General features: G+C 47.5%; 1 non-coding gene across 1 annotated transcript; it reads left to right on the top strand.

The window, feature by feature from the left end:
* The first annotated feature begins 21,974 nt into the window (after positions 1–21,974).
* LOC128115102 (U1 spliceosomal RNA) lies at positions 21,975–22,137 on the top strand. Its single transcript, XR_008219997.1, has one exon. It is a non-coding gene; the product is annotated as a U1 spliceosomal RNA (small nuclear RNA).
* The last annotated feature ends 4,731 nt before the right edge of the window (positions 22,138–26,868 follow it).

Raw genomic sequence — 26,868 nt, forward strand, 5'->3', positions numbered from 1 at the left:
TTACAGTTCATGCTCTGATTAGCCCTGCTCAGGTCAAGTCTGAATAGCAGACCTGGCATGGGCGATCTTCATCCTGTGAATTATCAAGGGTAGAGTCTCAGGAGAGGGATGGGCGGGGGGAGCAGGAGAGCAAAAAGGCTGAAGATAAGGTCTGGGTACGGGCCGCACTTCAGTCTGACCCCATGAAGCACAAACTGCAAAGGCAGAGGTAGAGATGGAAGCTCTTTGAGGGCGGCAGGCTAACCGCTTGTCTTCCCTGTCAGTTGGTCACTTGCTGAGATCTAAGGACGTGGGTAGGGAGACAGTCTCCTCCAGCCATGGGTCACCCTCCTGTTCAGCCTCCTTAGGCCTGGGAGCGATTTTCTTGAGAATGGGGCTGAGCTGTTGCGAAACACCCACTGACCCCTTTAACATCTGGCAGGTGGCTGGGAGAAGCAGCGCCCTCTGCGGGTCTTCTGGAGAATGACAACTTCAGTAGCATTGCTATTCTGGTGCTCTCTTTGCTTGACAATTTACTTCAGTGGACTCTGCCAGATGCTCAAGTGGAGAAGGAGCCAGCAGAACTTGAATCCTGAACCCGAGTAGTTTACAGTACAGCAAGGAAACCAGAAAGGCACACCATGCCATACACAGATAAAAGCAAACAAAGAGAGCATCAACAGAGGAGGCAGGGAGGGATTTCCAGCTGAGGAGTTCAGCAGCTGAGAAGACATCACAGGAAAGCAGTGTTCCAGCTAGCTTCCTCCTCAGCCACGTTCAAATGTCCCCGAGACTGCTCGGTGCACTCAGGCTGCTGTTAGCATGCAGCATCGCCAGGAGCGGGCATGGTCTCACACCTCCCTCACACGCACCACACGCTCACTCCTCAGGAAAGTTAGATATTTCATTAGAATACTGTTGCCTGTTTGGAATAATCTATTTTTTTTCTGTTTGAAATATTAGGATTTTTTCTGGAGCTTTTCTCGTCTTTCCATGAGTTAGTGTACCCAGCTACTCCTTAGCTGTCCCCTGTTCATATATATTCCCTAAACACATACGTGCTGGACCCTCCACCTCCATAACCAGGATCAAGAATGTCCTAGCAAATGAGCATGATGGGGATGAAGTGACAATATCATTCCGCGCATCCTGTAGGAGGAAGATGAAATAGTTTATTGTTGCTGTCTTATTTTTCTTTGACATTTTGGTTTGGTTTGGGTAAATTACACATATTTATTATCTCACATTTATTGTACATGTAATGAAGTTCACAATGATATTTTCATTCAATAATACCATGTTATTTGACCATATTCACCCCCATTATCCTTTACCATCCCCCAGAATTCCTTCCCTTGTCCTGTCCCTGTCTCTGTCCTGTGTTGTCTGAAATGGCAGGTCTCCTGAGCAACAAAGTACCAGATTTTCCCCTGTCACCATCATTTCGTTTCAGTTTCCTGACTGGCCAGAAACCATCTGGAATCTTCCTTAATCAGGTCCTGGCCTGGGCTGTGGGGCTGCGGCAGTTGGGAAATCAATGAAAAGAAAGAGAATCCTCCATTAATTACCTTTTTTAGATGTGAGCCTATGACCCTCCTATGCCCAGCCCAGTGGTCCAGGCTGGAGAGAATGTGCCTTTGACAAAAGCATCCCTCCTGGAGCAGGAATCGGGAGGGGGAGGCTGCTCAGAGTTCTGAAAGGTGCAGAGATCCCAGGGGGCTGAAGGCATGGATTCAATCTCCAAGCTCCTCTGGCGTATTTAATCTCTCAAGATTTCAATCAGCCCGCCTACGCCTGACCAGTTCCACAGACGCTGGGAAGCCATGGTTCCTCTGGTGTTTCCCTTGAGCAGGTTACTCATTTCACAGGCCAGCCGCTGCCTCTGATGGCCGCCTCACAATGCTCCACCGCTCCCAGTCTCCCAAGCACACCGTCTTCTTTCCTGAAGCCCCCGCGGCAGCTCTGACTCCATTGACTTTGCCAGTGTCCAGCGATGGGCTAGGAATGGAAGAGACGGACGGACTCACAGAGGTCACTGTGGGAAGGAGGATGTGTCCCGCAGGCCCGATCCTCAAGGCCCTTGTGCCAGCCCAGAGGAAAGAGGGAAGGGAAGAGTCTCCACTTTTCCTCATGCCTAGCACAGCCATAGGAATTTCAGACACGTGAGGTCATTTCGTCCTCTCTGTTCTTTTTCATTCATTTTTTTTCCAAGGAGGAAACTGAATTTGGCAGGAGTTGCCCAAGGCCACACAGCCAGTAAGTGCTGGCGCAAGATCAAAGACGTCTGAGTCCAAGCCTGCACCCCAGCTACATCACCACTGGAGTGGAGGATTAGGGAGTCTCCATGAGAATGTCTATGGGGTTGATTCTCCCACTGATGGATGAAAGGGTCTGGGGAAACCAAGGAGGAGGAGGATGGGAGCCATGCTCTCAGGAACTCGCCTGGAAAGCCAGTCTAGATGTGAGCTCCTTAAGCTCTGCTGCCTTAGTGGGAGAAACATGGGCCCCCCATGCTACATGCCATCCTTGGAGGTCCCCAAAGGCATGCACCAAGGTAAAGAAATGGAGTGCCTTAGTCTCATTTTATCAATGCCGAAACAGAGCTGCATGCAGGCCGGCTGCAGACAGAGGGACCTCCTCATGTGTGCATGGATTGGAACTGATCCACACTTGCCCTCCCAGATGACATTTAACTGGAGTCTCGCTCACCTGCATGAGTTTGTGGGCTTCCTTTGGGTCAGTGTGACAAGCTTCCATCTCCCACCTTCTACGTCCTTGAGGATTGCCTCAATAGAGAGTGCTCCTCTCCCCAGGGGACCCCTTCGCAGAGCAGTTCACCCCCCCCCCAGCATGGCTGCAGGGAGAGAATGACCATCTTCTTCACATCACCCCTGCAGGGATGGCTGGGTGTCCATTAGAATGTCATCCCAGCTCAGCTTCTCCTTCTGCCCAGCTCTACTCCTGCCCCTCCTGTTTCCCAGGTATCGTCCCCAGAACACCCCAGCTAATCCCCTCAGAAGCTGCTCCCCAGGAGAGCTGTCTGGAAATAGAAGATGTATTAGGTGTCTCCCTACTCTTGGACCAACCTTCCCACCCCCACAGCCAGGCACTTTACTTACCCAGAAGGCTGAGCAACAACTTCCCTTGCAGATCAGAGAACACCCAGGAGTGAAGAAAAGATGAAATGATACCAAGACCAAAGGCAAAGCATGAAAAAAAACGATCCCCCTTCATCTCTGCCTTCTTCTTCTTCTTCTTCTTCACAGAAGTGGTTCAGAATGTACTGTCTGGGGCTGATGAGAAGGCCCAGCAGGGAAGGGGGCTTCCTGCCAATCTGACAACCCCATTCAGTCCTTGGAACCCACATGGTAGGTGGAGACCCGATTTCTAGAAGCGGTCCCTTGACCTCACATGAGTGCCATGGCACATTTTCTTACCCCTTGCCTGATGAATGAATGAATGAATGAATGAATGAATGAATGAAGTACCTAGTCTAGGAAATGCCTCTGTCCAGGCCATTCCCCTTCCAGACATAGAGAAAGCCCTGTCCCCCAGTCACCAGGGGATGTCCCTAAGGGTCAGCTCTTCTGTGAGTACTGTGTATTTATCAGGCATCATGGTGTGGTGAGGATAAGGAGCTACAAAAATAAACTGGACATGCTGTAGCCCAAGGCACCTGGTGGTGACCTCCAACCAGCACAGAGTCAGGGGCTTGGGGCTGCTCTTCTCTGGGGTGGAGGGAGGAGAGAAGGGCACCTCTGACTGAAAGAGGTAGGCAGCTCCCCTTATCCCAGAGACGGAGAATTACAGATCTGTCCCACTGTGGCTCCATTCCCACCACAGGCTCTAGGCGGGATCAGTGGTCCTGTATCAACCCGACATCCAGGCAAAGCCCCCACTTAACCCCTATTCTGCCCAGAAGAGGGTGTTGGGTACCATGGAAGACAGGATGGCCTCTGTGTCAAGTGGAGGGTAGGGACCCCCAGCAATGAACTAAATGTTAGGCAGTCTCTCTTCCCACTTTCGCCCTCTGGATGCCCTCCACACAGCTGGCAGATTGCTCCAGCCACAGAAGTTTCTAGCAGTCTGCAGAAACAAGGCTGTCTTGATCTTAGCACCAAGTGCTTGACCCATGTCCCAGCCATGGAACTCAACTGCCCAGTCACATTTAGGGAGCATAACCTGTCTCCCTCACCTGGTTCCTTCACTCCTGGGCTAGCTGGGCACTGGCCACCTGACCTTAGGCCCTTGGTTTGTTTTTACAGCTTGAGCATGATAACTAGATTATGGAATTAGACACACGTCTGCAAGCCCGCACTGCAAACCGACCGTGCAAACTGATCAGGCAGTGAGCTGAGCATCTTGGCACTGCCTAGGCTGACAGGCATCGGGCTTTGGCACAGGCCTCTCTGCTGGTGTCGTGTGGCTTCCAGAAACCTTTGACTCCACATGTGAGGACACAGAGGAATCTCTTCTAGCTCTGGCACTAGCATGATTGCAGTGAGCCCCCTTTACAGGAGGGCCACCTCCCAGACTGGGGCCCCCCGAGGACAGGCTGTGTCCCCTCATGTTCCCTCACCTCCTGTTGAGAACAGCACATAGCCTAGGAGCCCCAGACAGACTGGGGCAGAGTGGGGCGCTGAGGGCCAGAGAGTGGGTCTGAGTACAAAGGAAAAGACTGAGGCAGGGTCTTGTTTTCTGGTCCCCTGAGGTGTGGGGCGCCTCTTCTGACCTGTCTATTCATGCATTCCTTTCTGGGAATGACTGTGCTGATACACCCCTGTCTGTTTAAGGTGCACTCTCCCTCACAGGACTCCACATGTAGCAGTTTTGAAATGAGAGGCAGAAGGTGAAGTCAACCTGTGAATTTAAATTCAAGCATGCTCATCACAGCCGTCAAGCATAGATCAGCACCGTGCTCCCAGCTCTGCGGGGTTCATGCTGTGCTTCTGACTCTGCAGTGTTCATGTGGTGCTCCCGGCTCTGCAGTGTTCATGTGATGCTCCCGGCTCTGCAGTGTTCATGTGATGCTCCCGGCTCTGCAGTGTTCATGCTGTGCTCCCAGCTCTGCAGTGTTCATGCTGTGCTCCCGGCTCTGCAGTGTTCATGTGGTGCTCCCGGCTCTTCAGTGTTCATGCTGTGCTCCCAGCTCTGCAGTGTTCATGCTGTGCTCCCGGCTCTGCAGTGTTCATGTGGTGCTCCCGGCTCTGCAGTGTTCATGCTGTGCTCCCAGCTCTGCGGTGTTCATGCTGTGCTCCTGGCTCTACGGTGTTCATGTGGTGCTCCTCGCTCTGTGGTGTTCATGTGGTGCTCCCAGCTCTACGGTGTTCACTCTCGTTACACTCATCATCCTGCAGGTGAAGACACAACTCAAGTAAGTGACATGATTTACTCAAGAGCACAGAGCCGGCAAGTACAAGGAAGACATGAAAATCCACCCCACGTTCTCTACCCTGTGTGGTTGACCTCTCCTGCGCACCACCACAACCAGCACAGAACACAGGAACTAACAAGAGATCCCCACACTCGGCGCCAATCCCTCCTAAGCGACTCTGAGTCCGCACAGTAGAAGCCAGAGCTGAACTGACCTGTCAACTCTAAGCTCCCTGGATCTTGTGGACAGTGGTTTTGTTACTTGCTAGGGGGAAGGACGTGGGCTTGGTGGTTTACAGTCTAAAAGTTTGGAGACAAGGTTGGAGGGGTGTGGGTGTGTGGTTCAGTTAGGGCAAGTTCTTATTGCACAAACCTGAGGACTCAGTTTTGATAGCCAGAACTCACAAGTATCTTATTGCTGTGATTAAAAGACTATGACCAAATGCAGCTTATGGAAGAGACAAGCTTGTTTGTTTGGCTTATGGTTCCAGAGATAAAGCACACAAGAAAGCAAGAGGCATTGCAGCAGGATGATGGAGCAGGAAGTTGAGAGATCACATCTTCAACCACAAACACAAGCCAAGAGAGTAAACCGGAAGTGATGTAAAGCCATAAAGTCTCAAAACCTATCCCTAGGGATATGCTTCCTCCAGTAGGAGGCTACACCTCTTCTAGGTTATTTAACCTCCCCAGTCAGCAGGGGGACCAAGTGCTCAGACATCTGTGCCTGTGGGGGAGGTTGCTCATTCAACCCACCACACTACCCTAAAAAGCCAGGTTCTGCGCTGTGTGCTTGTAATACTAGCCATGGTATTAGGCAGAGAAAGGTGGTATCTAGGGTTTGCTGGCCAGCAGCCTAGCTAACCAGTGACTCCCGGGACAGTGAGAGAGCTTGTCTCAGATAAAATAAAACAAAAATCCAAGGTGAGAAATTAAACCTGATGTTGACCTCTGGTTTTTGTGCATTCACACACACACACACACACACACACACACACACACACACACACACACACACCACAACACACACACACACACACACACACACACACACACAGAGAGAGCTTATACATATGACATAAGGAAGTTTCTCGTGATTTAGTAAATAACCTAAGCTTGACTTCTAATAAGTGGCAGACAAAGGATTTGAACCACTGACTATCTAGTTCCCAAGCCTTGGATCCTTCTAGGACACATAGCCTTGCCTGTTGGTAGTGGGAATTTTCCAAGGAAGCAAGGGAAGAGTCCTAACTGGTTTTCTGGTTTTTGCCACCTTGACAGGAGCTAGTGGTATGTGGGAAGAGGAACCTCAGTTGAGAAAAGCCTCCTTCAGATTGACCTGTAGGCAATCTGGTTGATGTGGGAGGGCCCAGCTCACTGTGGGTGGTGCCATCTCTGGGCAGGCTGTCCTGGATGGTATAAGATGAGCAAACCAGGAAGCAACACTTGTCCATATCCTCTGCTTCAGCTCTTGCCTTGCCTTCCCTCCTGATGGAATGTGATTGGGTCGTGTAAGCTGAAGTCATTTCCTTTCTCTCCAAGTTTCCTTGGCCGTGGTGTTTCATCACATCCACAGTGAGCAAGCCAAGACAGTGACCCTATACACTTAGTTCATCTCCCCCATATCCCTTTGCTCCTACACATTGGACTCCACTGGGCTGAGTCCCCTTGGAGAGGACATTACAGACAGAGCAGTGCCTGAATGAAGCTGGGCAGGAATTATGCAGAGTCCCTAGTAATGAAGCATTTTCCACCTTTCTCCTTGTCTCATTTTCTCTGTCAATCTTCCTGGAAGGCTGGATGCCCACAACTTCTCCTGGGGCAGTTACCCAGAGAGCAGCCCCTCAGGCTGTTCACATGCCTGGCTGTTCAAAGACTCTATCATCCTGTCCCCTTGAGGGCAAATAAAAGCAAGATGCTGCTGCTTGAATCGGGTCCATTTCAGATTTCATTGTACCTGAGAAAATGGGAAATGCTGGAGCGAGGCATTGGGGTCAGCATCCCCTGAGATTTCTACAGAGTCTCAGCTCTCTGAACGAAACCTAAAAAACATCTTCTATCTGTCTATCTATCTAATCTATCTATCTATCTATCTATCTATCTATCTATCTATCTATCTATCTATCTATCTATCTATCTATTATCTACTTATTTATCACCGGGGGCAGGTGTATGGATGTATGGGCACATGTCATGGGTTGGTTCTCTCCTTCCACTATGTGGGTTCTTGACAAACTCAGTCAGGCTTAACAGCAAGTACGTTTATCCACTGAGCCATCTTGCCAGCCCTTTGACAGGCTGGCCTCTGACAAGTCTTTATGGCCCTACTCCATCCATGCTCATATTGCTGATGTTTCTCCCCGAGCCTGGCCCAGAGCATCCAGGTATACATGCCTGTATGTATTGGTTCCTGTCTATTTCTTTCCCTGAACCAGAGTTAGAAGACCCCAGCAGACAAATGGATGTGTCTAGCCAAGTCCGAGCACATTGGCCTGGCCCCTGGACACTCATTTCTAATCCCATCTCCCAGCCTTTAGCGAGATAGCATCGATAAAATGGAAGGGTTCATTTATACTGAGCCGAGTTTCCATTTTTCTAAGGTTTCCACACAATCATCTTTTATGAGCTGTAGTAAAATCACATGTTTATACAGTCTCTCTCCCTAAGTCCCAAACATTTTAGCAACATTATCTAATGGAACACCTGGGGTTTGAGAAACAGAGTCTGCACAGGCAGCACTGGAGTATGCAAACAGTTCTGAGTTTTTCAGATGTATCCATTTCCCCTACACAGTAGCAAACGCTCATTGGGAAGGTGCCTCCCTTCTCCTCTTGCCCGACACTGCCAAATCCACCCCCATAATGCCTGTGTCTAAGCGAATGTCTCCTTTGAATTTTCAGTAACATGGAAGTCATTTTCGGATCTGTTTCTGCAACTCCTGAGGGATGCCGTTACCTGAGTGTCTGTGAGAGGAGCTGGTGCTGACTAAGCTTAAGTCATAGTGCTGCTGGTATTCTCTGCTGCCCAGGCTCCGATCTAGGATCAAGTTTCCACTCCCTGTGCCCCGAGTCTGTTAGGCTGCCAGGCCCTTTTACTACATACACACAGGCTTCACAGCCCTCAGTTCTTAAGGCTGCCAACCTCAGATCGCTCAGGCTTGTAAATTCACAGGTGGCTTGTTTCTTCTGGCTCCCAGCGAGTCCCCATGTCAATCCACCTTGCACATTATAGCCTCATAAATCGTGCCCCATGCTCACCTTGGCTGAATGTTGCCCAAGGATGTCCAGAGTTTGTGGCAGGGGTAGACAAAACACAGGGAAGCCGAGGGTCGACCCTGCCTTCAGGCTGTGTTTGTAAATGAAATTGTTTTCCTTTTCAAAGTTTTACTAAAACACAACCACACCCATCTATCTAGGCAGTACCTGCAGCTATTATCCAGGGATCTATGAGGACAGACTTCAAAGCCTCAACTCACCATCTGGCCTTCCGTAGATGGAACTTGTTAACCTTTGTATACACAATAAGGCCTGCTTCCCTTAGCCCAACATGCCATCTGTAAGGCCTGGCTCCAGGGTCTGCTCTTCCTGCCTGCTCCCTGTGTGACCCTCTCCAGTCCCATCGGGCACTCGTGGATGACTGCCTGCCTGGCCCTAGACCCAGTCTACTCATGCTGTAAAGACATAAGCCTCCACGCGGCAGTTTCTTCTGCCGGGAGTTCTGTCCGTTACGGGAAAGCTCCCAGCCAGCCCTCAGCAATCACTCAAATTTGAGTCTCAGAAGGTAAGACCTGTGATGTCGCTTCCACACCTGTCCCCCACGCCCAGCTGCCTCCCTCTTCCGTCCCCACGGACTCAAATGCTTCTGCTTTCACACATCCACCGAAGCCTCATGTCTCACAGCTTCTGTTGCCTAGATGTTCCAGGAAGCTGAGTTGTGATGGCACTGAGGTATGGTAGCCGCATTGGCAGTGGTGGTGGTGGTGGCGGTGGCGGTGGCAGTGGCATCAGCAGAACAGATATACACATCAGCAAGAAGTGAAGGCTGTCTGGCAACACTGCTTGTCCCTTGGCTTCTTTACCCCTGGGCTGCCTCTAGAGGGTGCTGCCCACTCCGGAGGAAGGTGTTCCTCCGTCAGTGAGTCCTTCCTGGAAATGTCCTCACAGATCTACCCCAGAGGTGAGTCTCTTAGTTGATTCCTGATCCAGTATAGTTGACAACCAAGACTAACACCACAATGTTTTGGGTTTTGTTTTATTTGCTTGTTTGAGACAGGGTCTCATGAAGGCCAGGCTAGACCCAAATTAGTTGTGTAGCTGAGGCTGGCCTTGAACTCCCAGTCTTCCTGCCTCCACCTCCTGAGTGGTGGGACCACACCCAAGCACCCCACACCAAGTTTATGCAATGTTGGTGACTGAACCTAGACCTCATGCATGGGAGGCAAGCATGCCATCAACTGAGCTACCTCCCCAGCCTGTGTCTTATCATTTTTGCCTAATATTTTATTGGGGGCACAGTAAGACAGCTGGCCAGACTGTGACTCCCAGAATCCGCCTCCATGGCACAAGGATGATTTTTGAACCCAGTTGTTTTTGAAGCAGCAGCTATAAGAGAAACTGAAAGTGGCATGGCATTATCCTCTTAGAAGAGACGTTTACAATGATAAAGAACCAGCACTCAGGGGGCAGAGACAGATCTCTCTGAGTTCGAGGCCAGCCTGGTCTACAGAGTGAGTTCCAGGACAACTAGGGCTACACAGAAAAACCCTGTCTCCTGTCTCAAAAAACAAAACAAAGCAAAAAACAGAACAACAACAACAACAAAAACCCACCACCAACAAAAAAACAAACCAACCAACCCAGACCATCTGTTTGTAAGAAGTACGTAGTAAGACAGCCGTGCTGGGTCCAGAAGGACAGACATATAAGACCCATCAGGACATGCAGCTCATTAGGAGAAAGTGCCTGAAGCCATGGTCAGCCACAGTGTGAGAGGAAGAGCATCATCTAGAAAATACAACATACATGTGGAAGTCTAAACATGGTGGCCTTCCAGAGAGGGGAGGCTTTTCCTTCCCACCTGGAGAGGAGCATTGTGAGAGAGATGGGAGGGCAGAGAGCCATGAGGAGGAGGACGGGGCAGAGGAGCCTTTTCAAGCAAGAATCCCCACAGCGAATCCCTGAACATCGCGATACCTAGGATAAAGGAGATATCAGACTTCAAGTTTTAGGGGCTGGCAAGAAATTTTTTATCACATGATTTAGCTCAGCTCAGCCTGTGTGATAAAGAGCGTGGAGGAGCCAGGTTCTGTAAATGATAACTGTTGAGTAGGGGCACAGGCTGCTTCTTAAGTCTGTCCCAGAGAGCGTTCCAGTTTGTCACTCGGTGAAGGCTGGGCAGCAGGACCTTGAGGCAGCTGGCCACACTGTGTCTGAAGCCAGGAGGAAGACAGCGATGAAGACTGGAGTTCAGCAGGCTTCCTTCTTTGTGTGCTACCCGGGACCCAAGCAGGGAAGGATGCTGCCATCATTTAGGGTGGGTCTTCCCACCTCAGCCTGATGGATGGAGATGATTTCTCACAGGCTTAGCCAGAGACAAGTCAACAGTATTAAGCACCGCACAAACAGCCTTACTTCATTTTGTTCTTAGGAGTCCCCCCATAATTTTACATTCCTTTTTCTTCTTTCTTTCAGCAAATAATGTTTTTTTTCTTTTAAAAAAATTATTTTATGTGTTTGGGTGTGTAATATACCACATGCATGCCTAGTGTCTTCAGAGGCCAAGAAGAGGGCATCAGATCTCCTAGGTGTGGAGTTCACAGGTGGTGAACAGCTGGGATTCAAACCCAGATCCTCTGGGAGAGCAGCCAGTGCTCTTAACCGCTGAGTCATCTCCCCAGCCCAGATGGTGGTGCTTAAATCAGAAGTTTTAGCTCCAGCTTAAAACTGTGGGCTGCGACCCCATACTGGAGTAACTGAAGGTGGAGATTGCACAGAACACAGAAATGAGGTTTCTGAATGTGCAACGAACAAAAATAAACTCCGAAACTAGAGCAATGGCTCAGCAGTTAAGATATTTGCTGCTCTTGCAAGAGGACCTGAGTTGGGTTCCAGCCGCTCACTACTGCCCGTAACTCCAGCTCCAGATCAGGCACCCTCTGCTGGCCTCTTCATGCAACTGCACATATGTGGCACACAGACACATACATGTAAATAAAAATAAATTTCAAAAACCATAAAAAACCAAACATGTAGTGAATCCAAGGCATTTCTGACAGCACTCAGCCATGTTTAATGTCCCTGTAGCCTTGAATCTGAACATATAACATACGTACTTTGCACATTGCATACAGTCACATCATACAGTGCCAAACACTTCTTCAAACACATCAGCTCGGGTTAAAGGCTACCTTAAGTACGAATTGCAGTATATAAAATATTTATTTTTTAATTTTACATATATGAATGTTATTGCCTTCATATATGTTTCTGCCTCACATGCATTCAGTGCCCGCTGAGGCCGAAGTAGGGCACTGGATTCACCCAGGAATGAAGTAACACATGGCGGGGTGCTGCCGTGTGTGCTGGGACTTTTAATATTTTCCTACCAACTTTATTCAGGATGTAAGTGTCAGATATCTTTGGGGTGTTAGAGTGCTTCATTTTAAAAACTGCCATTTGGGTTGCTGACTTGCATTTCATTAAAAAAAATTGTTAAATGAATTTTGGCTTCAGATTGGAACAGAATTTCCAACAACTTCTAAGATGGCTCTAGGCATACTTCTGCCACTCTGTGCTATATATTTATGTGAAGTGGCATTCCCAGCATTGATGATTATAAAATCAAAATATTGATCAACTCTGTAAAACACTGAAGATACGTCCTGTGGTATTGAATATTCAGCCAAGATTTAATTCTGTATGCAAAAAGAAAAGAGAACTTCCATGTCTTTAGTATGCAAACTTGCTTTTGTCTTAATAAATGGTAACATTACAAGCACAGAAGAGAATTGTTCTGAAATAAATTCTTTGTGAATTGTTATCAGCAAGTGTTTCATATGTGTGCTTACTCATTTATCTATATCCCTTGATGATGTAGAACTTCTCAGGCATAAGGGGTTGGAAGCAGAAAGAGTGTCGGAAGCCCTGATTGAAACCATCTATTTGAGATCAACTCATTTCTCTAGACACCAGTACACACCTGTGTTTTACATGACACCAGTACATACATGTACTTTACATGACACCAGTACACACATGTGCTTTACGTGATAATAAATTTCAATTTGGTTTTCTCTTGTTATTGTGTCTTTGTTATAGGAAACTCCACTGAGAACCCAGTTAGGCCAGAGAACATTATTTTCCCTCTGGTAGTTCATACTCAATGCATACTGAATGATCCCATGAGAACCAAGTCCCTCCCGCCTCCTGGCTCACTCCTTCTCTGTCATTTCCTCTTTGTTTACCGACCTCCTCCCTCCTCACTGGTTCTAGCATGAATCTCCTCTTGTCTGGCCCTGCACACTGATGGACGTCAGCCCCTTCTCTTCCAGCATCAACACCCCCTGATCCCACCTACATCATCCCTTTGCCTCTGGGCAGCCCAGGTCTGTGTGGCTCCCAGGGACCATCTTCTCTGCTCTGTTGAAAGCCTGAACTGAGCCCCGAGGGCATTTCCTGCCTGACTAGTGTTAGAGTAAGTCTTTTGAGACCAGGGAACCTTTGAAATACAGCGGCTTATTTAGTTAGCCTTGACTGCCGTTAGCCAGAAAAGCACCAGGGCCAGAACCACTTTGGACTAAGAGCATCCTTGAAATGAAAAATTGGGGAAGAAAAGGATAAATTACTTACAGAGAAATTAAAAATGGACAAAAATAAGGGGGGTAATGTGGAACAAAAGGACTTATATACTTCTGGACAGGTGGGGTTTAATAGCCAGATGCAGGAGCCCCCTTTCAGCTGTCATTCTAAGTGCACATGCGTTGGATCTGTGACTGCTTTGGCTCATTTGCTTGTAGCTGTTAAGAGAGTTCCTTCCCTTATCTCCTGCTCCCCCCCCCCACCAGCACCCCCACCCCCACCCCCCACCTCCTGTCCCAGAGTCTTGTCCTTGTAATCGCCTTTAGAGCAATCCAGGAGCTTCCCTTTGTCACTAGTGGAAGCAGGGGCTATAGCCGAGAATTCTACACCAGAGTTTGTTTTCCTAGGAAACCAAGATTCTCAAACTCCCTTTATCTTACTGAAGGGTCTGCCTCACCGGTGCTTCAGGGTCCCATTGTGTCGTCTGTGGTGTAGCTCTCTAACTCTCCCCATATTTTACCGTAGCTGGGCTGTTCTCACCTGAGAGAAGACCAGGACGAGCTCTTTATGAATTTGAAGATTTTATTGAGCCGCATAGACCCAGCCAGGGGCATGCACTCTCTTGACTACAGGTCTCGAGTTGGCCCCAAGCTAAAAGAGCAGGGCGTTTATAAGGGTAAAACCCACAAGTCTGTTACATCTTGTTGATGTAGCTGTGATGAGTGTTAGCAAGCATGACAGGATATGCACTTTAATAAGAACAGGGCACAGCCGTGTCACCATGGTGTTTCTGTTTGATCCGGACGGGAGCAGAAAGCAGAACAATGCGGGTGAGTCATGGGTCCCGCAAAGTACTGTGCATACCCGAGGGGCAGGCTGACATCAGTTTTAGCCAAGGTTGGGTCAGGATTTAGCAAATATGTCTTTCTCACTTTGATTTCAGGATTGAAGGCTCTGTCCCATCTTGACTTCCACCATGCTATCCATGGGGACTCTCTCCTGTAAGACTCTCTCTTCAGGGCCTCATCCTGACTGCCTGTGGCCATGAGCCTGTCACTCTCCTAGTTAAGATCCTCTAAGGGATACGACTGTCTCAGCTTCCTGACTGACACCTTCAACCTGAGAGCCCGAGAGATGCATGCTTATCCAATCATCCAACATGTGTGGGTTTTGATCATTCACTACAAAAAAACTCACTCTCCCAAATCCTTGTCTTCTGGGACTCACTTTCTCATGGCAGAGAGAGACAGTAAATCAACACAGAAGGCGATCTGTGCTTCGAGATCTCATTCCCTAAGTGTGCTCCGCACCCATTTTATCACATAAACTGTAGCACCCAGAGGCCGGACTCAGCCTCTTCCTTGTCTCAAAAACCCCTTTAGTTTGGGGTCTGATCCTAGCCTCTTTAGTCCTTGAGGACCCACAGGATGAGAGGAAAGCCACATGGATGAATCAACAGGAAATGACTGGTGGAAGTAGCTCTGCTGCTGAGAGCCATACAGATCCAAGGTCCACATAGACCCAGCCCTGTTACCTCCGCCAAAGTGTCTGTCAATGTTCCGATGCAGAATATTAAAGAGAAAAAAATTAAGGTTAAAAATCATAATATCCATATAAACCCAAAATGATCACAGGTTAGATTTCACTCATTACTTAATAAGGGAACTAGTAAGATGTGATAACTGAAAGACCCTAACCCTTCGGGCTTACATCCCCCCCAAGCCCCAGAAGAATAAGGAACTAAAAAGCTAGTTCCAAGGGCAAACTGACTCAGCCATTACTCAACCACCCTTACCACAATGTATGGAGATTTCTGTTAAGATATGTTGTTCAACTGTGACTGGGATAATTGCAAGTGTTCTAGGAAAGACCACTGTAACCTTTGTGTAACCTTCACTCCCGCCCTGATACCCTCCCCACCCACCCCGAGGTTCCGGAAAAAATGTGCATATGGACGTGATTGTTCCTACCCTGTGATTAGGCCATGATCTTGTGAAATTAGCCCCTAGACATAAACCAATTGGAACAAAATTGTATGGGAATTGTAATCTTACGGCTTTTGTGGTTTTTTTCCCTTTAAAAGTACCTATGTGGCTGCAGTAGGGTGCGACTCTTGCTCTTGGGAGGAGAGGAGCCCGACTGTACAGCCGCATCAATAAACCTCTTGATGTTTGCATCAACTGGACCAGAGTCTGGGTTCTTGGGGTGCCCACCCGAGAAGGTAGTACCCTGGGTCTGGGGTCTATCAATAACCAGATGAAGAAAGGATCTAGAGACAAGCTGATACAGGAGCTGGGTAGTTAGTTCCTGAAGCATTAGTATCTAGAAGGGCAGAGCCATTTAAGCCCTTTGAAATGGAAGCCCCAGGCAGCAGACATGGATCTACAGGATTAAGTGTATGCCCTGTGGGGTTTTGCCTTGCTTTGGTCCAATCTTTCCTCACTAGGGCCCCATTTCCTCTTGTGGACTGGTACTATACCACTGTGTGTTGGAAACATAATTAAAAAATTTTTACAGGATGTCATTGTAAAGAGTTTGTCTTGAACCTCATCTAAGACGTTTTAGACTGTGGTGTGTGTGTGGGGGGGGGTGCACACGCATGCGTGCCTTTTTATTCAGAGGTTTGAAAGTAGGAAGAGTTTCAAGGGATCAACCTAATCTGATTTCCTTGGCAGGGCAGATCTTAAAGCTGGACTTCGGAACAGTGTTGACACTATTAAAGACTCTGGGAACTTTTGAAGTTGGACTAAAAGCATTCTGTAGCATGAGGTGAGTCTAGGGAGACCAGGGGCGTGAGCCCCAGGGGCTCACATGTTTGGACACTTGGCTTCCAGTGGTGACAATGTTTGGGAAGGTTGTAAACCTTCAGGAGAGGGAGCCTTGCAGGGTGGGAGACAGCTAAGGAAGGCAATTTGCAAGGGAAATTGGGAAGCTGGGAAAGTAACAGAATTCACAGCTACATCAGCAGTAAACAATTGTCTGGGGGAGAAGAGACTCTTCAGTAGAACTGCCTTCAAGTTGTTCAGGGTGCTCCCGAGAAACACCCTGCATGGGTCGTCACCCATGCAGGGGTGGGCTTTCAGCAGATAAAGCTGCCTCTGAGTCACCCAAGCTCCTGTAAGTTATCCCAGTAAATTCGTTGGCTCACCAAACTAGAGTGTAATTACGTTATTCTGGTCTGTCCTAGGTATCTATCCAGGGTGCACATACTTTTTCTTTTTTCATATCTTTAGAAAACAAGGCAAGAACAGGTGATCAAGGAAACTGAAGTCAATTCAGAAATGTCTGCGAAGGGGCTCACTCACGCACTCCTGGGCAACATTTCCCCTGCACATCCATTTGCATTTTGAGAGGGAAAAGTCATTTGCATTACTGTCAGTGTTCATTGGGACTAACAGTTGTGAAACAGCCCGAAGGGAGTGCCGGGGCACAGGTCCCAGCGCTATGGGGGACCTGGCAGCTGGGCTGGGCGAGCACTCAGCACCACTTTCTTTCACTTCCAAGTCTTTTACAAAGTTTTACTATTGAAATAGAGATCTCTTCAAATCTGAGGTAATAAAACACTTCGCTTGGTTCCTGGCTTCTCCTGGGCACACATTTTAAGAAAATTGTCTTCTCTCTCATTCAGGATAATCAAGTCACAGAAAACACTGCCTTTGAGGCAAGTGCTCCTGGGGGTGTATGAAGGGAGGGCTCTGAATCTGGAGGTGACCATGTCCATATCTGATAAGGAGGATCTTCTTGGTGGAAGGAATCTCCCCACTTCCAATCCTGTGTCTTGCTTTAGCAGTACCCACCTCAGAATAAATCCTTAGGGCACAGTACCCACAGCACATATCGGTCATTTGATAGCTTTGGGCCATTGCCATGGTAGGCTCATTCATTCATATATATATATATGTTGTTATGCGTACATAGGTGTGTGTAGTCACATTAATTGCAGTTCCTGCAGAGGCCAGAAGAGGGCACTTGAGACCCTGCAGCTATAGTTACAGGTGATTGTGAACTGGAGATGGTGCTGGGAACAGAACTCGGGTCCTCTGCAAGAGCAGTGTGTGCTGTCAACCACTGATTCATCTCTCCAGCTCCTATTTATTTATTTTTATTTATGTGTATGAAATTGTTTGTGAGTAGTGGGGTTGTGCATGTGAGTGCTGTGGAAGCCAGAAGAAGGCACCAGATTCTTTGGTTACAGGTTGTGAGCTGGCTGATGTGGGTGCTGAGAACAAAACTCAGTCCTCTGGAGGAGCAGTACTCACTCTTAACCCTCCCTGCCCCCCAGTCATCTCTCCATCATCAATACTTGTCATCAATCCTAGTATTGCTTTTCTCTCTCAAATGCACGAGGTGGACTTTCCATTCTTTTCCAGACTTTCATCTTACAGAGCTGTTTTCTGGGTGCTGAAGGACCATGGCTTCTCCCAAAAGACAGAACCTAGAACCCATCCCAGGCACTTGGCAAAGCAGGGCCAGCTGCCTTCAGTCAGGGCAGCCCCGACCCCAGGCCTTCCTGCTTGCTCTTATCCCAGAGTCTCAAGGGCTTCCTCCTTTGGGGCGTTTCACTCACTGTGTTTTTTTCCCCATTAGAGCAGAACCTCTGTGAATTAGGAAAGCTCCCAAGGCTGGCCCTTGCCTCCCTTCAGCCTCAGCCTGCTAATGGGTGAGTCAGAGCATGTCACTTTTCTGTCCAGCAAAGCCCAAAGGTTTCCAGTTGTAGATAGAATTTTCGAGAACAGTAGGTTTGATTTTGGGAGTAGCTTTGTGATCACCATTATTGGAGAAGGATGGGTGGAAGAAGATGTTGAGCCATGGTGCAGGTCTAACCAACAGACAGCCTCAGCTTCTCCAGAGGATTCTAGACCACGCCCTACAGGGAAATCTTCCACTTCCAGGTGTCTCCAGCCACCACCTCCACCATCGTAGACATAAGGACCTCCCTTCTGCAGCTCCCCTCATCACCATTAAAGCCCTGTCACACCAGTGGACAAGACAATGTGGCCATTGTCTTATTAATTCTCTGATTGCCCATCTTTGCGTCAACTAAATGTTTCCACATTCCCATCTACCAGCTTGATGAACAATATTAGTTCAACGTATTAAGGGGAAAGTAATTAAATATTTGTTCTGGGGTAATTGTATATAAATTGCATGACAATTGAGTTGGTGGTGTAATTAGTGAATCTTAACTGGAGGCTCATTTACAATCAATGTTTAATTTACTAACAACTGTTTTGGCTTAAATGTGAATTAAATGCCTGTCATTGGCCACCCACACTCCTGGCTCTCAGAACCTGTCTTCTCCCTGGCTGGCTGCAGGAAGCTCCTTTGCTGTCAGTCAGGGGTGAGGGTCTCCAGCGAGCACTGAACCCTCTGGAGAACTCAGTCTGATTTCTGCAGGGTAGGAGAGTTAGAAAGAATGGAGGTGTCTAATGCATCCCGAGGATCTATCTACTGTGGCCGTGGTGCTGTGCTCAGCATAAGTGGATAATGTGCCTGGGCAATTCATTCAGACCTAGAAACAGCCCTATAACCAGGTGCTGATTTATTATCTTCATTTTATAAAGGAGAAAACTGAAGCACAGAGGAATGGGACTTGGCTTCAGAGACCTTTGGGTCCATCAGTAAGGCCTATCTATTCTCATTGCAATTTCCAGCCCCGGTCTCTTAGCTATTCAAATCCTTCCATGAGTTATCCTATTTGGCTCAAAACCCTCTGTACAGCTTACTTCTTGGCCTTGACTTTTCCTGATTTGTCTCACTTCAGGAGCACTCACAAATGTATCAGTCAGTATGAGTTATACTACGTTGCTGTAATAAATGGTCCTGAAATGTACATGGCTTGCAGCTGAGGTTTATTTCCTAATAATGTTGTATGTCCAGTGGGGCAGTTCTGGGGTTGTAAACACATATTATGTCCTGTTTGCTGATCCTTCCAAGTGCCCACTTGAGCCTCTGCTCTAAGCTGTCTCCATTGTTGGGCCAGGCTGTCAGAGGAAGCCACCAGTGTCATTCCGTGCCTCTACAAGGAGAGCTGGCTCAGAAAACTTGCTGGAAGCAGTGGGGTTTCTCTGGCTCACATTTGGTGTCTAAAAGCAAGTATGTAGAGAGCCCAGAATTTCAACAGAGCAGGGATTTCTACCATGCTTTAGGCAGGCACTCCCGAAGACACCTAACAAGCCTATCCATAAGGCTGGAATGAGTTAATTTTCCCTCAGGGGCGTATGCAGCAAATGTCTCAAACAGCATTGGAACTTGCCACAGGCCCCAGCACTTCACCCTGGCCTCTGCTGCTTTGAGCTGGAGTCTCATCCCAGGGCCACTGTACTCCCATAGATCTGTGCCAGGGCACAGCAGTCCTGCCTTCTCACGGCAATGCCAGGATAGACAGACATGATGACATCCGAAGTCCTGGAAACAGGCAAATGCTTCAGTTTTTGTTTCCTATTTTCACGTGTCTCTACATAAATGTATTCATGTATATACCTATGTGCACGCATGCATGTGTGTGCGCGCGCGTGCATGTGTGCACATGCATGTACATATGGAGGCCAAAGGTTAATGTCAGGTATTTTCCACAATCTTTTTCCACCTTATTTTTTGAGACAGGGTCTGTCGCTGAACCTGGGAGTCACCTATGCTGACTGGCCATTGAGCCCCAGGGGTCCCCTCCTGTGTCCACCTGCCCAGCACTAAAATCACAGGCGTAGGTCATCACAGCTGATTGTAAGAAACAAAGTACATTTTATTTATGTTATGTGTATGTGCTTGTGTGTGTGTGTGTGTGTGTGCGCGCGCGCACGTGCGCGCACATAGTGGTGCACATGTGGAGTTCAGAAGACAACTTGTGAAGTCAGTACACTGCATCCACCACGGGGGCCTGGGGATTGAACCCAGGTCCTTGGGCTGGGTGGCTGTAAAGCAGGCACTTTGTCACCAGAGCCACCTCTCCAGCCCCCGTGAGATGTCTATTTAACTCCTAACACCTCCCTATGTGCCATTTTCCCCAAACCCCTTCCTTCTCACTCCCCTGCTCCAGATCCCTGGCTCTGTCCAGATCTCTTATTTTCCTCTTACAAGGGTCCAGTGGTCTCCGCTGTCCCTCTGAGATACAGACTCTAGAGCAGTGGTTCTCAACTGTGAGTTGAGGCCCCCACAGGGGTCGCATATCAGATATTCTGCATATCCAACATTTATATTATGATTCACAACAGCAGCAACCTTACAGCTATGAAGTAGCAAAGAAATAACTTTATGGCTGGGGGTCACCACAACATGAGGAGCCGTGTTAGAGGGTCGCAGCGTCAGGAAGGCTGAGAACCACTGGACTAGAGAGAAGACCCTGGCCGGTCCACAGATGCCTGTCTTGAGGGCAATGATGACCTCAGGACAGAACAAGCCCATGCAGTGTCACCTGTACCTGCTCTGCCGCTCTCCAAGATGAGCGTGAGGAAGAACAACACAGAAAGACTAAGGACATCTGAGACTCAGGACACCTGTTTGCAGTTCTTCCTTCAACTTCCTCCGAGTTTCTCACTCTTCCATTCACTGTTTCAAGGCTCTCCTACAAACTGCTCACCCCCTAGCTCCCTCTCCATACTGCTCTTCAGTCATTTCCACCGTTCTTTCCTGTCTCCCCACCTTAGCCTTCCTTGTTAAGAATATTCTGGAAGGCACACAGCAGGTGCTCTCTCGTTGTTCCTTAGTCAGTGAATCTGATATAGAGGATGAGGTTCCTCAAAAAGCTCAGGTTCTGCATTTGTATGTGATGCTATAAAGGTCCTGCTTCCAGACTGTTCTGGGGACCGACAGGGTAGATACAAACTCAAATGGCAGTAGATGTGAGAGTGATTTTCTACTTAATTGACAAACTAAATGTAGATAAATCACCAGGAGCAGATGGCATCCACCAGAGAGGAGCAGAGGAGCTCAAGGGTGAAATTGGGGGATTGTTGGCCAACACACCAAAGTGCTCATTGCGAAGGGATGTGAAGGCCCAGTGAGCTAGAGAGGCTGCCTATGCCTCCCACAGGGCCTCGGGGGTACTGCTGCCCAGGAAGACTGGCTGGGAATGGGGCCAGCTGACCAAGTTTAGAATAAGGACAAATGCCCCAACAAAACCACTATTTGGGGGGGGGGGGGGGAGAGATTCTTGGTTGCATAGGGGAAACATTCCTGTTTCAATATTCTAGAGTTCTCTGTGAGGACATATGTAGATGGAGGCAAAGAGGAGCTAGGGGCAGACATGAGTCTAAACTCTCAGATTCATCTACCAAAAGAAATGACCACACCAAGTCATCCTAGGCTAGCTGTTTTTAAAGGAACTCTCATTTAAGATGGACAAGAATATACAGCTAATAATTTATAACTACAAAGATTGCATTGACTTCTCAAAGACATCTTTGACCAGATTGCTTTTGCTAGACAGACATGCAGCCAAACTGCCTCTCGATGTGTGTTTCATCTTTGATCAGAGAAACTTTTTTTAAAAGTTTATTTTTTATTTATATTTTTTTTGTGTGTGTAGTTCCCAGGGAGGCCAGAGGAGGGCATCAGATCCCCTGGAGCTGGAGTTACAGGCAGTTGTGAGCCACCTGATAGGAGCTGGGAATCGAACCGTGGTCCTTTATGAAAACAGCAACTGCTGAGCCATTTCACCAGCCCCCAGAAAGCTTTTCTCAGAGGGTGACAGTTAATACAGAAACCCACAGCTGGTCAGCATGCTGAGAAGTGCCCACTGAGTGCTCTGACCTACAGGGTATCCATAACACCCCTACCAAGTCCTACACACATCGCAGAAGTGGGGCCAGAAAGACCATAAGAGCCTGTGTACTTACCTGGCAGGGAGAGACCATGATCATGAAGGTGGTTTTCCCAGGGCATGACTTGTCCATTATACTCTGGGTGTGCTGACTCCTGCAATTTCTGCAAAAGCAGGAAACTAGACTGCATGATTTGTGGTAGTGGGGAACTGCATTTGTACTCTCCCCTAAAAGTAAAGGAAGGAAGGAAGGAAGGAAGGAAGGAAGGAAGGAAGGAAGGAAGGAAGGAAGGAAGGAAGGAAGGACTGTATGAGTTGGAAGGACTATGAAACACCATCTTTTGGGCACAATATGACCCTTGCAATCATGAACACACAGCATCTGTGGCTAGCTGTATAAGCTGCACTTATACACCCCACCCTCACCCCCATGCACATGCTCACACACACACAGACACACACGAGCATGCATACACACATGGAGTGGCCACACTGAGGTTTGAACCCAGGGCCCTGCACATGCTAGGCAAGTGCTCTACCACTGAGCCATATCTATCCCCAGCCCTCCTTTAACCTTTGAGACAGGCTCTCAATGATTGCTTAGTTCAAGCCTTGAACTTGGCAATCCTCCTGCCTCAGCCTCTTGAGGAACTGGAGATTACGAGGCCTGTGCTGCCAGACCCACCCTTCTTGCAAGATTATCTGTACAAAATTGTGGAACTGATAGAAAAATGTTTATTAGTCAGGATTTGAAAAACGGCACAGGAAATAAGTGAGCGACCCAGGTCACAGAGCTAACAGAAAACTGAACACCGGGACGTGGGTGCCTACGTTTTGTAGCTAGAGTTTTCCTGCCTGGCCCACAGTCAGGACAAATCTTTGTCACCTGCCAGTCCCACAGGCGCTCAGACCCAACCAAGTAAACACAGAGACTTATATTGGTTACAAACTGTATGGCCGTGGCAGGCTTCTTGCTAACTGTTCTTACAGCTTAAATTAATCCATTTCTATAAATCTATACCTTGCCACGTGGCTCATGGCTTACCGGCGTCTTCACATGCTGTTTGTCATCGTGGCGGCTGGCAGTGTCTCTCTCTCAACCTTCCACTTCCCAGCTTTATTCTCCTCCTTGTCCCGCCTATACTTTCTGCCTGGCCACTGACCAATCAGTGATTTATTTATTGACCAATCAGCAACACACTTGACATACAGACCATCCCACAGCAACGTTTCATTTCCATGATCTTTTCAGTAAAACACAGAGGCCTTGATGCTCACACACATACACACCCTTTTAGGAATCTGTTTTATTAATCATGAGAAAGCAAATGGGCCAATGACCCATTGTCACAATAGTGGCATAAGAGAACCCAGCCAGCCACAGAGACAACAGGGCCCAGTGACGGTTCAGTGGGTAAAGGAGCTTGCCAAGCATAACAGCCTGAATTTGATCCCCAGAATCCACATGTGGAAGGTGAGGACCAATTCTATGAAGTTGTCCTCTATCTCACACATGTCATGGCACGTGTGCACATGCATACACACATACACAATAAAATAAATGTCATCAAAACAGGGTCAGTGATGCACTGCTATGATAACAAGCATGCATTGAGCATGTCACAAATGGAGCCAGTGATAAGCAAACTGCTTTGTCCTATGCTGGGCTCCAGGGCTGGGCTCAGCTGCTCAGCTGCCACCCATGCCCCAGTGTCTCCCATTCTTCTCATGGAGCTAGCAGGTACCCTGGTGGCATTCTATAGGTGACAGTACAGGTTGTACAGAACTGTCTAGAACACACACAGTTTCTTGAGGCCTGTGATCTGGTATACCATCTTTACCTTCATTCTCCAAGTCAAAGCTGTTAAATGGTCAGTCCTGAAGTCTTGAGTCAAGCCGATTTCCCTGCCCACAGTACTGAATGGCAGAGGATGGATGCTTGGGCAAGAGAACAGCTTCAGCCCTGCCTGAGGTAGGCATTGCTTTTAAGCTAGGCACTAAGCAGACAGTGTGCTTTGCAGGGCGGATTCACCTGTGTGCACAGGGAGTGAAGGGGCAGGAAAAACTTACATGGTTTTGTCTGTTGGTCTTAGAATCACTAACAATCTTTGAACAGGGGGCTGGAGAAATGGCTCAGTACCCAAGAATGTACTGAGGCTAGGTTCTCAGGACCCTCGCTGACTGGCTCACAGTTGCCTGTAACTCCAGCTCCAGGTCTCTTCTGGACTCTGCTAGCATTGTACTAACATGCACATAACCACACACACACACACACACACACACACACACACACACACACACACACAGCTACAAAATAATACAAAATTGTGGCTGCATTCCTGCTGAGCTACTCCTGGCTTGGCTCCAGAGAGTAGCACCTAGCCCTAATCCAGCCTTTGTTTAACTCATACCTTTTGTTTTTATTATTGCCCTATGTGAATCTTGTCTCAGAGTCTCCCAAGGATCAAAGGCCTATGCAAAACTTGATGGGGGGGCAGAAAACCCGTGGTACCTGATAAATTGAGGAATTTGCATTTGGCATTGTATCTTTGGGTGCTTCTTTCAGGTTGTTTTGAGCATATGGAAATCAACTGGCTAAACTGAAATAGAGAAAAAAATAAAAATGCCCTGGGTGAAGGGAAAGTGCTTCAGTCCTTAGAGGCTGGATGTTCCTGCAGCTGAGAAAGGCTAGATTCATTCTTAAGGTGCCTCTGAGTCTTCTTTCCACCTTTCCACAGATCTGCATGAACCCACACATCCATGCTGCCACACTTAATCACACAAAACACATAAATCTTTAAAACATCTGTAGGCTTTCTCCCAGCCTCCATCCCCAGAAGGCTCACCCAAAGGCCACTCCTGCCAGGGAAATGGATAGGTTGCCTGAAGGTCTTCACCTCTCCTTCTGCTCCTCCAGATCCCATCTCCCGGTCTCACCCCCAGCTTTGGAGCTGAACACCCAATGCAGTCTCCCTTTCCTTTCTGATCCCAGCCCCAAAGGACCAAAAGGATCTTCTCCAACCTTCCTTCCCCCAATGCATGCCATTATCCTAGCATCCAAAACCAGCAGCAGGCATTCCCTGGGAACACACCAGCTGAGCAGGCCAGGGAAGCAGGGCCACAGAAAACTTCATACCAGGCAACACACAGCCATCACACTCTCAAAAATTCAGAGAGGAAACAGAAACCAAGGAACAAAACATCCATTCAAAAAAGACAAACCCAGAAACCAGCACTAGACTATAATCATCTGAATCCCAGATGCCCAGACATGAGCATAAGAACACAACCAACAGCAGCCAGGGCAAAATGTCTCCACTAGAACCCAGCTGTCCTACCACAGCAGGCCCTGAATATTCCAACACAGCAGAAGCACAAGAAAAAGACCTTAAAACCAGCTATACCAAGATGATAGAGGTCCTTAAAGAGGAAATGAACAAATTTCTGAAAAAAATCCAAGAAAACACAAAGAAACAGTACAAAATGAATAAAACTGTTCAAGACCTAAGATAGAATCAACAAAGAAAACCCAAACTGAGGGAATTCTGGAAATAAAAGATTTAGGAATTTGAAACAGGAACTACAGAGGAGAGTTTCACCAACAGAATTCAAGAGATGGAAGAGAGAATCTCAGGCATCAAAGTTACAATAGAAGAAATGGATACACCAGTCAAAGAAAATGTTAAATATAAAAACTCCTGGCACAAAACATCCAGAAAATCTGTGGCATTGTGAAAAGACCAAATCTAAGAACAATAGAAATTTAGAAAAGAAATGCAGCCCAAAGGACCAGAAAATATCTTCAGCAAAATCATAGAAGAAAATTTTCTAACCTAAAGAATGAGATCCCTATAAAGATACAAGAAGCATGAAGAACAGCAAATAGATTGGGCCAGAAAAGAAAGTCCTCTGGGTATGTAATAATCAGAACATTTAATGTACAGAACAAAGAAAGAATGTTAAAAGCTGCAAGGGGAAAAAACCAAGTAATGTATAAAGGCAGACTTATTAGAATTATACCTGACTTCTCAGTGGAGACTCTAAAAACCAGAAGAGCCTGAATGAATTAGCTACAGACTCTAAGAAACCACAGATGCCAGCCCAAACTACTACACCCAGCAAAACTTTCAATTATCATACATGGAGAAAACAAGATATTCCATGATAAAGCCAAATTTAAACAATATCTATCTACAAATCCAGCCTTATAGAAGGTGCTGCAAGGAAAACTCTAACCTAAGGACATTAACTACAACCATGAAAACACAGGGAACAAATAAGCTCAAAAGAAGAGAAACACACACACACACACACACACACACACACACACACACACACACACACACACCACTCTGTTGCTACCACTACCACCACCAGTAACTACAACACGAAATTACAGGAATCAACAATCATTGGTCATTGGTATCTCTGAATATCAATGGGCTCAATCTCCCCACTCCCCCTGCAAAAAAAGACATAGACTAACAGAACAGAATGTATGTGAAAACAAGATCCATCCTTCTGCTGCATCCAAGAAATACACCTCAACTTCAAGGATGGACATTACCTCAGGGTGAAGGGTTGGAAAAAGATATTTCAAACAAATGGACCTAACAAGCAAGCTGGGTTAGCCTGAAAAAACAGACTTCAGACCAAAATTAATCAGAAGAGATAGAGAAGGACACTACATACACAAAGGAAAAGTCCACCAAGAAGACATTTCAATCCTTAATAACTATGCCCCAAACAAAAGAACACACGTTTTAGAAGAAACACTACTACACTTTAAATCTCATATTGACCCTCACACACTGATAATGGAGACTTTGATACTCCACTCTAGCCAATAGACAGGACATCTGGACAATAACTAAACAGAGAAATGCTGGAGCTAACAGAGGTTATAAACCAAAAGAACCTCAACAGATATTTACAGGACATTTTGCCATAACACAAAAGAAT

The sequence above is a fragment of the Peromyscus californicus genome, unplaced genomic scaffold, assembly GCF_007827085.1.
Source record: "Peromyscus californicus insignis strain IS unplaced genomic scaffold, ASM782708v3 Scaffold_19__1_contigs__length_69161282, whole genome shotgun sequence".
Lineage (NCBI taxonomy): Eukaryota > Metazoa > Chordata > Mammalia > Rodentia > Cricetidae > Peromyscus > Peromyscus californicus.